Source organism: Trichosurus vulpecula, chromosome 6, assembly GCF_011100635.1.
Source record: "Trichosurus vulpecula isolate mTriVul1 chromosome 6, mTriVul1.pri, whole genome shotgun sequence".
In the NCBI taxonomy this organism is placed as follows: domain Eukaryota; kingdom Metazoa; phylum Chordata; class Mammalia; order Diprotodontia; family Phalangeridae; genus Trichosurus; species Trichosurus vulpecula.
In genome coordinates, this window is record NC_050578.1 from 111,234,803 (window position 1) to 111,249,792 (window position 14,990).

Consider the following 14,990-nt stretch of genomic DNA (forward strand, 5'->3'; position numbering starts at 1 on the left):
TTTCCTGAGAATATAAATCCCAGTCTTTATACTGGAGATCTATTGTTATGATGTGCTGATAGGTCATGTAGTAGGATGGTCAACACACAGAGCTCATCTCACTTGTCAGTATATGCTTTAGACCAATTTTTATTGTTGTTTCAGTTTTTTCAGTTGCGTCTGACTCTTTGTGACCCTATCTGGGGTTTTATGAGCAGAGATACTGAAGTGGTTTGCCATTTCCTTCTCCAGTTCACTTGAAAGATGAGGAAACTGAGGCAAACAGGGTTAAGTGACTTGCCCAAGGTCACACAATTAAGACGTGTCTGAGGCTAGATTTGAACTCAAAAAGGGAAGTCTTGCTGACTCCAGGTCAGCACTCTATCCACTGTACCACCTAGCTGCCCCATGTTTAGACAGATGCCACTATGTATATTGCCCTCTCACCTCTGCTTCTTAGCCTCCCTGGTTTTCTTCAGGACTTAGCATAAACCCCACTTTCCATTGTAGGGAGACTGTGTGGTCTCCCAGGGGAAGATTTATGGGAAGCCATGGACAAGATCTGGGTAAGCTAGGTGGCACAGTGGATTAAGTATGCAGCTTGGAGTCAGGAAGACTCATCCTCCCGAGTTCAAATCTGGCCTCAGATTAGCTGTGTGACCCTGGGCAAGTCACTTAAACCTGTTTGCTTAGTTTCTTCATCTGTCAAGTGAGCTGGAGAAGGAAATGGCAAACTGCTCCAGTATCTCTGCCAAGAAAACCCTAAATGGGGTCATGGAGAGTCAGACTCTACTGAAGGGTCTCAACAACAACATGGACAAGATTTACACAGGGTGGACTGGCACAGATCTGTACCACTGGAGGAAATGTCTACTTCAATGAGCTCCCAAATCCACAGTGTTCTCTGTAAGCTATTATGCATGTTGCTCTCTTGGTTCTGCTCACTTCACTCTGTATCAGTACATACAAATCTTCCCATGATTCTCTGAATTCCTCATATTGGTTGTTTCTTACAGCAAACAGTATTTCATTGCATTCATATCCTACAGTTGATTAAGCCATTCCTCAATCAAGGGAGGGCTTCTATTTGACTTCCATTTTTTTTTCTGCCAACACAAAAAGTGCTGCTGGGTGGCATACCTAAGTTCAGAAGCTGTCGCAACAAGGGCAGCTGCAGTGCTAACTAAAAAGTATTTCTTTGACCTGAAGTGAAATACATGGTAGCAGGCAACCGAGGCATAAAGAAAGTCCCTGTCTGCTAAGGTAAATTATATCTTTTAGCTTCCACCTCCACCTTCACCAAATCTTATTCCAAATGTTAATCATATTAGGGGAAAAGAAACATTTATAATTTTATCTTGTACTCTTTGTAATCTTCCAGTGGAAATATTAATTAATAAATTATGAGATGGTCTACAGAAAGGCAGCAGCAAGGCTGAAAGAGGAAAAAAAGGTAGCTGAGTAATTTATAAACCAGATAATCACCCCCTGAATCATTGAGAGTTGGTAAACTAAGGTAAAGACAAAGTTTTGCCACACAGTAGAATTTTTGAACTGGCAAGTATTCCAGAAAACAGGTTAAGTAGCAGGATTAGAAAACACACACAAACACACACACACACATACACACGCACTCTCTCTCTCTCTCTCTCTCTCTCTCTCTCTGCTTATCAAGGATCCCCTTCTCAGCTCAAAACTCTTCAGTGGCCTCTTGTGTGACCTTGGGGGAAATCCGCTTCATCTGCCTCAGCCTTAGTTCCTTTATCTTGTAGATGAATACATTGTAGAGAACCTTCAAAGTCCCTTCCAGGGCTAAAGACAGGGTCCCAGCCAGTAAAGCTCAAACTGTTCTGTCACACAAAGCCCTTTCTGGACTTAGTCCTGTGACAGTCTGCCACATCCTCAATATTCCATCCAAACGGGATTGCTTTCCACCCACCAAATACAACCTGGTTTATATATATCATCTCTGGGCTTCTGCTCTCTCTATGCCTGCAAAATCCTCCCTCCATCCATCACTGCCTCCTAAATTCTTTAAAGTCCACCTTCACTAAGGCAGTTCTTCCATGAAACCTTTCCAGACTCTCTTCAAGTTGACAGTGACCTTCCCAGTCTCATACAGCACCCCTCTAATGTATTTATCATGGATCATAGTATAAATTATAATTATGTGTCTATGTGTATTTATATATACATATATGTACATATAGGTATGAGAGTATATAGGTATACATATATACACAAGCATACATACACACACGTGTGTCCATGTATATGTGTATACACATGTGTGTATACACATATACATACATATATACATATATACATGTGTGTGTGCGTGTGTGTGTGTGTGTATATATATGTATATGTATACATATACACACACACACACACATATACGTTGTTGGTGCCTATAAACTCCAAAAAGACAGACATATTGCATCTCCCTAAGGGACCAGGAGTGCTCAGCACACAGCACACACTCAACTATGATCTGCTGAATTGAACTGGCCTACTAGGGGCCCATGACCCAGATGATGGAGAAATCTAAGCAATGGCCCCTTAGCTAACGACAGATAACATTTACACAGCAGTCACTATGTGCCGGGCCCCGTGCTAAGGGCTTTACAATTATTATATCATCTGACCCTCACAACAATCCTGGGAGACAGGTGCTATTATTAGCCCCATTTTACAAATGAGGAAATTAAAGCAAACAGAGGTTAAGTAACTTGTCCAGGGTCACACAGATAGTAAGTTATCTGAGGCTGCATTTGAACTCAGGTCTTCCTGACTCTAGGCCAGTGCACCACCTAACTGCCTTAGCCTTAGGAAGACAAATCTGATATACAAGAAGAGGACATAGACTAAGACCAAGAATACAAAGACATGTTACATTTTTTTTTTGCTGTAAAAGCTTTTCAAAGCCCAATAGAGATGTTCTCTAGAAAAAACCACTACAGGAAGAAAAAATAAATGTAGCCTTAATGTTGTAAATCTCCAGTGGGCCCTCTCCACTTCTAACCTGAAATCAAATGGATAATCAAACTGTTTAGAAGTATCTAGTGAACAGTCTCTGAGTGCAGCCCCAGGACCTTTCCTATAAAGTCAAGTTCTTGGGCTTTGTGACAAGCTATTTTGACCCCTCAGATCTTTTCTATTTACTTTTGAAAAGTTCTCAACCAAGTTTCAGACAGTTGAGGTTGCCAGAAGTCTGATTTTTAAATAACTTGGGGGGAGGCGGGAAAGGAAGGTTGCTGCAATACTTTTGTTTTTCAAACAAAATAAACCAAGAGTCAATTTTTGCACATGATAGGACCCGCCCTCCCTCCATTCAGGCCCAAGTGTCTTGGGTTTGAAAGTTAACCCAGCACTCACCAGCTCTGTGACCATGGACAAGATAGCTAACTTCTCCAAACGTCATTCCCCTAAAAATTGTGGGCTAATAACTGCATTAGCTGCTTCCTGGGATTGGTGGAGGAAAGGACTTTATAAAGCTTAAAGAGTTACAGAAATGTGAACTTCCTGTCTTCTCCTAAGAGGCTTCTGGACATTGGGAGTTTCACGACACGTAAAAAACCCCTCTTCTTTGTGGTCACTTTATGTCCTATCATATAAATTCCTGCTTTTACCATACTGGCTCTGCTTTCCCATTGAGGAAGCAGTTTGGCAATGCACACAAACTCAACCACATGCAAAATTAGGTGGATGAAGAAGTAGCTGATATGATGGGATGAGCACTGGACTTGGAGTTGGAGGACTTGGCTTCTAATCCCAACTCTGAAGCCTACTACCTGTGATCTTGGGCAAGTCATTTCAATTATTCAATTTATTAAGCACCTACCATGTGCCAGGCACTGTGCCAAACACTGGGGATACCAAAAGAGGCAAAAGACAGTCCCTGCCCTCAAGGAGCTTACACTCTAATACGGAAGACAACGTGGAAACAAATCTATACAAAGCATATGTAAAGTATATATAAAACAGTTGGATGGCATGGCCTCTGAGGCCTCTTCTGGCTCTCTACATCCAGGATCCTACCCAGTGTTTACAAAACTCCTTCCATTAACCCAAGGCCCAAAGAGTAGTGTGCCAAAGTGGCCGAGAGCCTGAGTGCAGCCAAGAATGTCTTGTCATCTCAAGTATTCGATGACTGTGCGTTCGCAAGCACGCACACGGACTGAAGATGACGGAAGCAGGAAGGAATGGGATCTGTCTTTGGGCTACAGTACAGGCTTGGTTCCTGCCCCTTTCCCTTCCTCTTCCATAGGGTTCAGTTTTAACGGGCATTTGAGAACTCAACTGAATGGTTAAGGACAAAAGGAAAGGGGATGAAAGAAAGAGAATACATGCACAGACACACACACACAAATATATACAGAGAGAGATGAAGGCAGTGATTTCATAGGCTGGTTCGGTAAGTGAGCATCACATGTGAGATGAGCTTTCTACACAGGAAATCACATTCTTAAAATATTGAATTTAGCCAACCAGCACCTGCTACTTTTTTTGGGGGGGGGGAAGTTTGGGGGGAGGTGCAGAACGCACATGAGAATGTTTGTTTCAGTCACATAATGAGTCACTCTCATTGAATCTGGCACCAATGAAACTAGAAAACAAAAGCAATTACATAAACTACACACTTTAATAAGGCAGATACAAAGATTCTCTGGATCGCAGTACAAAGCACAATTTAGCAACCGAATAAAGCTGGATGCCAGACAAGAGAACTGACCTCAGCACCCGTGCTAATCACAGCACAAAGGCGTCTCTATGTTTTCAAAGCACAAAATGAGCCCACATAAATCACTCTTTGTTATCTGAAAATATCTGGGATTCTTAAAGCGTGTTCTATTTTTAACCTTGCTGCACTTGTCGCCCCAATGAAAGCCGTAGGTTGCCCCAACAAGTCTACAGTAGCAGGGGAGAAAATGCCTTTCAAAACCAAAAACCCCGAATAAATTTGGGACAAAACTTTGCATGCAAAAGTCCATTCTAACTGTTCACTTTCATTGGGAAAAGAGACGTGCTTGGGACAAATGGGGACAAAAAGCTGACTTTCCATATATCTGTCTACAATTCTAGTGCCTCTTCATAGGTCAGAAGCAGCATGATCCCCTCCAGGACTAGGATAAAAAGGACCTGAATTCAAATTCCACCTAAAGACATTTACTATATGTGTAACCCAGAGTAAGTCATAAAATTTCCCTAGGTCTTAGCTTCTCAACTAGCCTCAGGGGATAGAATTAGATGTATTGGGTGGAAGTTGCTGGTTCAAATTCAGCTTAGTGTGAGGAAAGCATATGGTACAAGGAAAAACTTAACATCTAGAGCTGCCCCCATAGGTAGTGATTTCCCCATCCCAGCCAGGCAGAAGGTTGGCTGACCACCTGTTAAGGTACCAATCTGACCTCTGAGGTCCTTCCTAATTTAGGAGATTCTGTGACTTTTTTTTAAAAAGTTCCTTGCTTCTGAATTTCTTTAGACTTTCTTAGGACTTCGGCAAACTCCCTCGGCTAACTGTACACAGGCCAGACAGACTTTCTGGGTGGACCTCTTCGAAGACCATATTATTTATTTTACAGCATGGATGCTCAAGGTACCCTAAAACCATAAGCAACTGACAGAAAATGAGGCATGGACTCATAAGCTCTGTGGAGATAGCAACTTGTTACATAAGCCACCATACAACACAGCCTTCCATTGTGCTTGTCGTCTGTGGTGTAACTGATGAAAATTCAGGGATCAGATGTTTTAATTCTCCTCTTTCCTTATGGTTTTAGCAAGCAGATGACCAAAACAAAGGAAAAACAATTTTTCCTGTGAGAGAATTTTGCCTGGATCTCTCCTTTGCTCCATCAGTAGTCTATCCTGTCTCATGTACTAGTCATGTGACTGTCCTCCCTCCCTCCCTCCCAACAACAGCCTGTAAACAACTTCAGATTAAGGATTGGTTTCTTCCCCCATTCCCCCAATTTCATGTTCCCAGAGGTAAGTACAGCATACTGCAATATAGGTATTTAATAAATGTTTCAACTGAATTGGAGGTCTACCTGATCAATAAATAGGATAAGGCTACAGTCCAACAGAATGGAAGCTTCTTGAGGGCAGGGACTGTTTCCTGCATATGTTGTTGTTGAGTTGTTTCCAGTCACATGCGACTCGCTGTGACCCCATTTGGGGTTTTCTGGACAGAGATACTAGAGCAGTTTGCCACTTCCTTCTCTCATTTGACAAAATGAGTAATTACTGAAGCAAACAGGCTTAAATGACTTGCCCAGGGTCATACAGCTAAGAAAGTGTCTGAAGCATGAAGATGAGTCTTCCTGACTTTAGGCCCAGTGTTCTGTCCACTGTACCACCTAGCTGCCCCATCTGGCACACAGTAGGTGTTTAGTAAGTGCTAGGTGAATTGAATTAAACTGACAATATAAAAGGGAAGGCACGTAATTCTGTTTCTTCAACTACGTACCTATGGAAAGATGGTGTCCTTTATGATTTGAAAAACACATCCTCCCCCTTTTTTGGTTATACTGTCTCTCCTCCCCTCTTAGGAGTATCCATTTCCTTCTTCCTCCTGACTATGCAAATCCTACCAAATCTTAAGGTGAATAAATGTATTACTCTAAACAGCTTTGCTGGAGCACAGCAGCCCAGGACACTGAACTCCCATTGAGATTTAATGCCTATATGCCCTACACCATCCATTTGAAGATCCTGTATCAGTTTGGGATGTCTCTTGTTACTCTTCCTGATTCTTACTCATCTCTCCCCTTTTGCTATTATTTTTTCATCTATTTGTTCCTTTTCCTTTGTTTACCTTCTTTCTCCCCTCACCCTCCATGTTACAGAACGGAAGGTCAGCTCTCAGCGATCATGCCAATCTCCTCATTTGACCGGAAGAAACTGAGGCCAGAGAAGTAAAATTTACACTGCCTTAGACTTACAAAGAATGCACACTTAACCTCTCTAAGATGAGGGCGTTGGACTTCACATTCTAAACCTTTTCACCTTCCCCTAGCATTCTGGGGCACTATTATGAAATGGAAAACACACTGTGTCAGAAGGCTCAGGTCTGCCCCTGATGTGCTCTGTGGCCATCAGTGAGACATATCCCCTCTCTGAAGCTAAATTTCCTAATTTGCAGAATAATTGAAATGAATGATATGATCCCTATGTTCCCCTCTCGTTTTGATATTCACAGAGCTAAACATTTATCTCCCTTACTCTGCCCATTTTATGGGGCTAGGACATATCAACAGTTGGAGGAACTATAAAAGTAAAGATCTTTTGGGGAGATCTTTTAATTTTTTAATAACATCTTATTAGACTTTAGCTTGATCTCTTTTAGGCTCAAGTCTTAAACTTCTATGGTCTTTGATGAAAGAAAGACCAGTATCTGAGGATCATAGAAGGGACCTTAGAGATAACTGAATCATCAGGAACCATTCCCCACTTTACTTTATTAAGACGGCAGCTGTGTTAGTAGAAAAGGTCAGATGTGAAAGATGAGTGAGCGTAGAAACGGTAAGATTTGGCAACTGACTGGCTGTAGGAGACTAAAAGAACAGCGATGCCTTCGAAAGAAATATTAAAGTCTGGAAAAGAAGCACTTGGGAGGTAGGCTGGGAAATAATGAGTTCTATTTTGGATACGTTGTGTTTGAATGAGTTGTCTCTAGGTCATTCAGCTTGAAATGTCCAAAAGACAATTAGAGATGCAAGATTGAAGATCAGGGAGAGACAGATCATATGTATATATACATATATATTATATGAATATAAATGTGGAAGTTATTGATTGGTATGGAGATGGGGGGGAAGAGAAAAAGAGAGAGAGAGAGAGAGAGAGAGAGAGAGAGAGAGAGAGAGAGAGAAAAGAAAAGGAAGAGAGAGAGAGAAAGAGAGAGAGAAGGAGAGAGAGAACAGGGTGGGGGGCTAGGAAGAAGCCTTGGGAAATACCCACAGTTAGGGGACAGGACCTGGAAGATGAACCAACAAAGGAGACTGAGAAGGATCAGTCAGATAATCAGAAAGAGAAGCCCAGAGAGGAGAAGAGTATCCAGAAAGAGAGGGTGGTTAACAGTATGAAATGAGTGAAGAAGGATGAAGACGGAGAAAAGACCATTGGATTTGGCAGTTAAGGGATCACTGGTAACTTAGGCTAGTTTCAGCTGAATGATGAGATCAGAAGGCAGACTGCAAAGAATTTAGGCGGGAATGAGAGATGTGGAAGCTATGAGTATAGAGAGGTTTTTATGGGCATCTAATAGAAAAAAGTAGGAAAGGTTCAGGGCAACAGTTTGAGATGTTAGGATTTGGTGATGGTTTTCTAAAAATGAGGGAACTTCGGGCATATCTGAAGGAAGTAGGGAAGGAACAAGAAAATAAGGAGAAGTTGAAGACTGAGGGTGGGGGGAATGATTGAGGTTGAAATCCACTGGAGAAAACAGGAAATGATAGAATTAGGGACACAGGGTACTTGGTCTTAGCAAGGAGAGGAAGGAAGGGGGAAGGTGATCAGGCTTTTTTGAATTGAAGAAAGCGGCAGAAGAGGGAGCCTCCTAGGGCCTCAAAATTCAATGGCCTTTTATAAAGTAATAGGCTACCAAAAAGCAACTATTAGAAAGTAATAGAAAGAGTAACAAAATAATGATTATAAAGCAATAGGCTATAAAACAACATGGTACCTATGCATAGAACATTAAATAACAGTAAGATAGTGACTTGCCCCATTAAGATTTCTATTTGAACCTCACTGAAAAAATGTGACGGTGATAAAAAAAAATAATGAAAATGAAGCATGGTAGATTGCTGGGCTTGAAATCAGAACCACACAGGGTTCAAATCTCATCTCTGACATCAGCTGTGAGATCCTGGGCAAGTCATTCAACCTCCACGTGCCTCAAGCAACTCCAGAGGATTTATCTACTAAGGCAAGGGTGGGTTGCCGTCTGTATCCGTATGGGGGTTCCCACACAGGGAATTCCCCATATAGTCACATATTCTTAACAATTCACCTTAAATAACACTAGGGTAAGGTTACAAAGCACCTTCTTCACAAATGCCCAGGGTCAGAGGAAATAACCTCTACCAGAGGTAACATTAAATTATGTTTTTATTTTCTTCAGTAAAATGACTGGATTTAGAGTAGTGATGAATATCTTAGTGATAAATAAAGAATACTTATTTCTATTATAAATGTGGCAATTGATTTTGTCCTTCAGCCAAGTTAACACATTAAAACTAGGTGATTCTTTAAAATATAACCAGAATTCAGCAGAATTGTGAACAAGCTATATAAATTGATAATTTTTCCCTTCTTTTTTTGGAAACACCATAAAACATCATAGCATTGTACAAAGTAAGCATACTTAGCTCATGGGACCTTTTGGAAGGAACAAGATACTCACACTTTTTAGACTTCAGTTTTTAAATTATAAAAGCTCAGCATACTGCTTCATACATAGTAAGGAACTGTGGCTGTTAGGATACCAATGTCATGCAGATATAGCCAGGAGAGTTCAAAATTATCTGGCAAACTGGAGTACGTAAAAAGACAAACTGCATAATTCAGCTGGAATAAGCCTAAATGTTAACGTTTGGATCTCAATGGTTAACTAACCATTACCACTCTGGGCTAACCAACAGAGATTGACAGAAAACAAGAAAACATTAGGGGAACTGCAGAAAGATTTTCCTTGATGAAAGCTACTGAGTCAGAACTAAAGTTTAATTTGGACCTGGTAAGCCTGAAGCATTTCCTGTATTCTAGAGAGTTACTCTTTCTACCACACTGGACTGGCACCATTGTAATTTGACTACGTGCTATTTTATTCAGGAGAAATTAGAAACAAAAGTATAGCAAAACGATGAGGTTTGATGATGAGGTTTTTGAGATATTGATTAAACAATAAATAAGTTTAATGATTCCTTTGTTGTGATGTTTGTGGGGTTCTGGGGCGGGGAGCACTGGTAATTTAATTGGCCCAAGGAATTCCAAGTGCTAATATGATTTATGATTGTTGAGAATGGGGTGGGAACACCAAGGATTCCATTGTCACACAGCCAACAGGTGTCCTAGATATAGACAGGACTTGAATCCAGATCTTCCTGATTTCAAGGCCAGCCCTCTAAACACATGACAAATTACCTACTGGTTTCTTTGGTAGAGTTAAACATTTGAAAATTGCTGCTCTCCCACTAACTCCTTGTGACATTATTCAAGTCTTTCACTGACTTGGGCTTGTTTCCTCATCTGTAAAATGTGGGGGGTGGATTAAATTACTTCTAAGTTGCCTTCCATGCCTGATACTGGATTCTGTAAAGTATAGAAAAATAAATTTCCCCAGTTGCCTTATTCCCCCCCCCTCAAAAAAACAAAACAAAACATAGATCTAAAATCCAGTTCTACAAGTCAGTCAGCTAACTGACTTTAATTTGACAACTTTAATTAGATAGAAAAGATGAGCTGGGGTGGGGGGCGTGGCAGTGAAGCCTGGTAGAAGTCAAAATCATCCCTTATCTCTTGTTCAAATGACCCAAGCACACCTTTGTTTGAATATCAAGGAAACAGAAAGGGGGAGGGAGGAAATATTTTTAAAAGCCGTAATTTACTGATAAATTATCTACTCAAAGGTCTTGACAGCTAAGGAATTAAATGTACCTTTTGCCTGAAGTATAAAAATACAGAACCTTTTATTAGGAGAGGTCTCACCAAGGAAGTAGCTCAAACAAATAATGTCCCATTTTGTTTTAATAACGGGATTGGGGGGAGAAGAGGCAACAAACCAAGGAGAATAGGAAATATCTTAAACAGAAGGATAGACATTTTCCCTTGGGTTCTTCTCTTACAGTTCAATAATCATAACAATCACCCCTTGTTATATTTCTTTCAAAACCACTTTAGTGAATGAAACACTCACATTTTACTATCAATACCAGCTATTTAATCCAATCCAATCAACCTACTATGTGCCAAGGACACCATGCTCAGCACTGGGAAAAACAAAGACAGAAAGAACAACCACCAAAAACTGTCCTTGTCTTCAAGTAGCTTACATTCTCCTGGATATGCACAAGCTGTATTCCTCTAAGATTCTGTTTATTTATCTACAATGCTATTTTTCTATAATCTTGTTACCAGTGAGAGAGAACTGACAAAAAACCAGACGTCCACTCCGAAGTAAGGAAAAACAACAGAAGTATTTGCTTTAACCTACTTGACTTGTTTTCCAGGAAGCCCCATCTTTTCTCACTAAGCAAAATAAGGAAAAAACAGGCCCAGTGGAAGTTTCCACTCCTCTGGCTCTATCATCATGGTCATCTGTTCCAAACACACACACAAGTCGAAAATTTCCTGTTTTCCAACTATTGTCACCATCTTCTAGTCTTGTACTGTAGGTTCTAACTTTAGCTTAGTTATATAAACAAAAGAAAATACTGAGAATAATGCAGAACAATGCTCAGATATGAGTTTACCCCAATCCCCTCCAGCCCCCCCTCCAAAAAAAAACCCACTTGGTATTTCACAGCCCCAGTAAATGCTAGTTTTGCACACTCTGTCTGAAATAAAACAAATTGGCCAGCACTGAGAAAAAAAATCATTATACTTTCATGGAAAAAGTCAAGCCTAATTCATAAGTCTCATAGTAGTTTGGAGGAAGTGGGTTTAAAATTACCAACGGATGATGCTGGCAACTCACTCTTTGAAAACATTGCTAATTGTGAGTCCTGGAATCAGCACCACATTAAAAAGAGAGCAAACTTTGTCATAATTAGTACTCTAGTCTACTGGAACTTTGCTACGACACGATTTTGCTAGTGACCGGAGTTTTGGGGAAGGGGTAGAAGGGCTTAATCAATTAACTCTTTCATTCAACAATCATTTATTAAACACCTACTATGAGCAAGACCTAGGCTTAGTCACTGGGGATACAAAGACAGGAACGAATGGTCCTTGCCCTGGAGTTTAAATTCCCTGTCTCAGGATCCTTCAGTGTTTCCTACTGGATGTAGGGTAATATGCAAACTTCTCCATGCAGTACTTAAAGACCTTCTCAACCAGACTCCAACCTATCTTTCCAAATTTCTTTCGCAACTCTGGCTTGAGCCAAACTGGTCTAACTTGTTCCCAGAAAAGAACAGTTCATCTCCTGTATTTTGGCCTTTTCGTAAGCCGTCTCCCATGTAAGGAATGTCAATCATCACCTCCACCACTAGGAACCCTTTCAAAGCAAAGCTAAAGGCCTTTTCTAATTACCCCCTTCCATTTTTATACCACCACCACCACCACCCTCTCCCATGATGGCGCAGCAGATAGGGCGCCACTCCTAGAGTCAGGCAGACTCATCTCCCTGAGTTCAAGTTTGACCTCAGACACTTACTAGCTGGGTGACCCCTGGGCAAGTCGCTTAATCCTGCTTGCTTCAGTTTCCTCATCTGCCAAATGAGCTGGAGAAGGAGATACCCCAATATCTCTGCCAAGAAAACCCCAAATGACATCATGAAGAGTCAGACACAACTGACAAAATGACTGAACAAGAACCAACCACTCATTGTGTTGCATGTACTTGGAATGGAGAGAAAAAAATGAAGACGCCTTGAGTGATCCACAGGCTGTATAACTAGTTTCTGAATGCGGTTATTAAGAGTGGAAATAATTGCCCACTCTTGGATCCACATGATGAGCCTTATTATTCTATATGAAGTTTGCAGGTTTCACTAAGGGCAATCAATAAGCATTTATTGAGTGCTTACTATATACCAAGCAGTAAGAGATACAAAGAAGAACCATAGGGGCAGCTAGGTGGGTCAGTGGATAGAGCACTGGCCTTGGAGTCAGGAGAACCCTGAGTTCAAATCCATCCTCAGACACTTACTAGCTGTATGACCCTGGGCAGGTCACTTAACCCCAACTGTCACTTTTTCTAGAGAGAAACCAAACCAGCGTCTGCCCTCAAGGAGATCCTACACTAATTGGGGAGACAACATACAAACTGCTATGTACATACAAGGTATATATACATATGAGGGTAAACTAGAGGTAGTCTTAGGGGGGACGGCACTAACATTAAAGAGAACGGGGAAAGGTATCTCGAAGGTGGGATTTTAGCTGAGACATAAAGGAACCCAGGGATGCATGGGGCGCAGGTAGAAGGGAAGAGGGAGAATATTGCAGGTATGGGGGAGAAGCAAGAGGCACCTAAGAGGCAATTAACACAACTGTTAAATCTAATTTGAGAAGGGGATGATGTGGGGATTATCTCTTAGAGTCTTAGAGAATGGGGAAAAAAAAGAATAATTCCTTAGACTTAGACTTAGACAAAGTCCAGGATCCTTAGGACTAGACTGACTTGGGCAGTTTTTAAGGTCTCTTCCAAATCTACATAAGATTTTATACCTCAGTGATTCTAAGCTAGGCATAGTTAATCTCCATTCTTCATCAACTCACAATTCAGGTATTTTCTTTCATAGGCTCAGGAAACCTGTAACATCTGTCTCACTCATCTAAAAGTTAATGAGTCAGGAATCATCTGAAACTCTAGGAGTTCTGGTCAATGAAAGCTGGAGCTAACACAGGTCATCCTGCCAAGGAGGCAAAGGTAAGGAAAAGTGAGTCAGAGGATTATCACACACTGTGGAGAAGGCAAAATGACTTGAGACAGGAGTTCAGGAAGCCTAAAATCAGAGGACCTGGTTTCAGTCCTAACTGGACTACTTATGACTTGCATGACCCAGGACCAATCTGGAAGAGATCAAAGAATGTTTGGAAAATGAGGCTAAAGCCAGGGGTGGGGAACCTGCTTGTAATCCAGGATCCTGACCTCTGAAAGAGCCAGCTTTCAATCTGTGTTTTTAAGGAGTGTAGGCAAAGACTATCCGTCCTTATTTTGCCCTGCAACACACTTATTAGGAACTAAAAATGGGGATAGAAAATTGCATTTCACTCCCAGGGTCATTGTGGGGCACCTAGATGGTGCAGAAGATAGTGTGCTCGGGCCAGAATCTAGGCAGACCCAAGTTCAAATCTGACCTCAGACACTTAACTTAGTTGTGTGGCCCTGAGTAAATCACTTGACCTCTGTTTGCTTCAGCTTCTTCATCTGTAAAAATAGGGATAATAACACCACCTACTGCACAGGGATCAAATAAGATACTACTAATTGTAAAGTGCTTTTCATAGTGTCTGGCACATAGTAGGAAGGAGAGAATAATAACTGTAAAGTGCTTTTCACAGTATCTGACACGTAGTAGGAATGACATAATAATAATTATAAAGTGCTTTTCATAGTGTCTGGCACATAGTAGGAATGAGAGAGTAATAACTAGTATCTGGCACATAGGAATAGAGAGTAATAACTGTAAAATGCTTTTCATAGTATCTGGCACATAGTAGGAATGAGAAAGTAATAACTAAAGTGCTTTTCATAGTATCTGGCACATAGTAGGAATGAGAGAGTAATAACTGTAAAGTGCTTTTCATAGTATCTGGCACATAGTAGGAATGAGAGAGTAATAACTGTAAAGTGCTTTTCATAGTATCTGGCACATAGTAGGAATGACATAATAATAATTGTAAAGTGCTTTTCACAGAGTCTGGCACACAGTAGGTGTGATATAAATGTTGGTTATTATTATTGTTATATTTGTAAAGCGCTTGTAAATCTTTAAAGCACTCTCAAAATGATAGGTATAATAAGGTGATTTAAAACAAATTTGATTTTAATAGTTCAAATACAATTTATCAATTTAAGCTATTTTTGCACATGGTTAATATAGAAATAAAAACATGCCTTCAATAAAGTCATCAAATTTTTCTATCAACTATTCTAAATTGTACACATTTTAATTATTCTATACCAGATTTTCTGAGTGGAAGACAACCAAATCTGGATTATGAACAGGGCTCCTTACAAAGGCAAGCAATTCCCCCACCCCAAAACACATACATTCACACTCTCTTACTAAATTTCAAAATAAATCTCTCATGGCTTAATATAAAACAGAAAC

At 40.6% G+C, this 14,990-nt stretch overlaps 1 protein-coding gene across 4 annotated transcripts in view; it reads right to left on the bottom strand.

Annotated features, from left to right (window-relative positions):
- Positions 1-14,990, bottom strand: part of GAB1 (GRB2 associated binding protein 1) — a 185,757-nt gene that overhangs the window by 64,852 nt on the left and 105,915 nt on the right. The window lies entirely within an intron of this gene.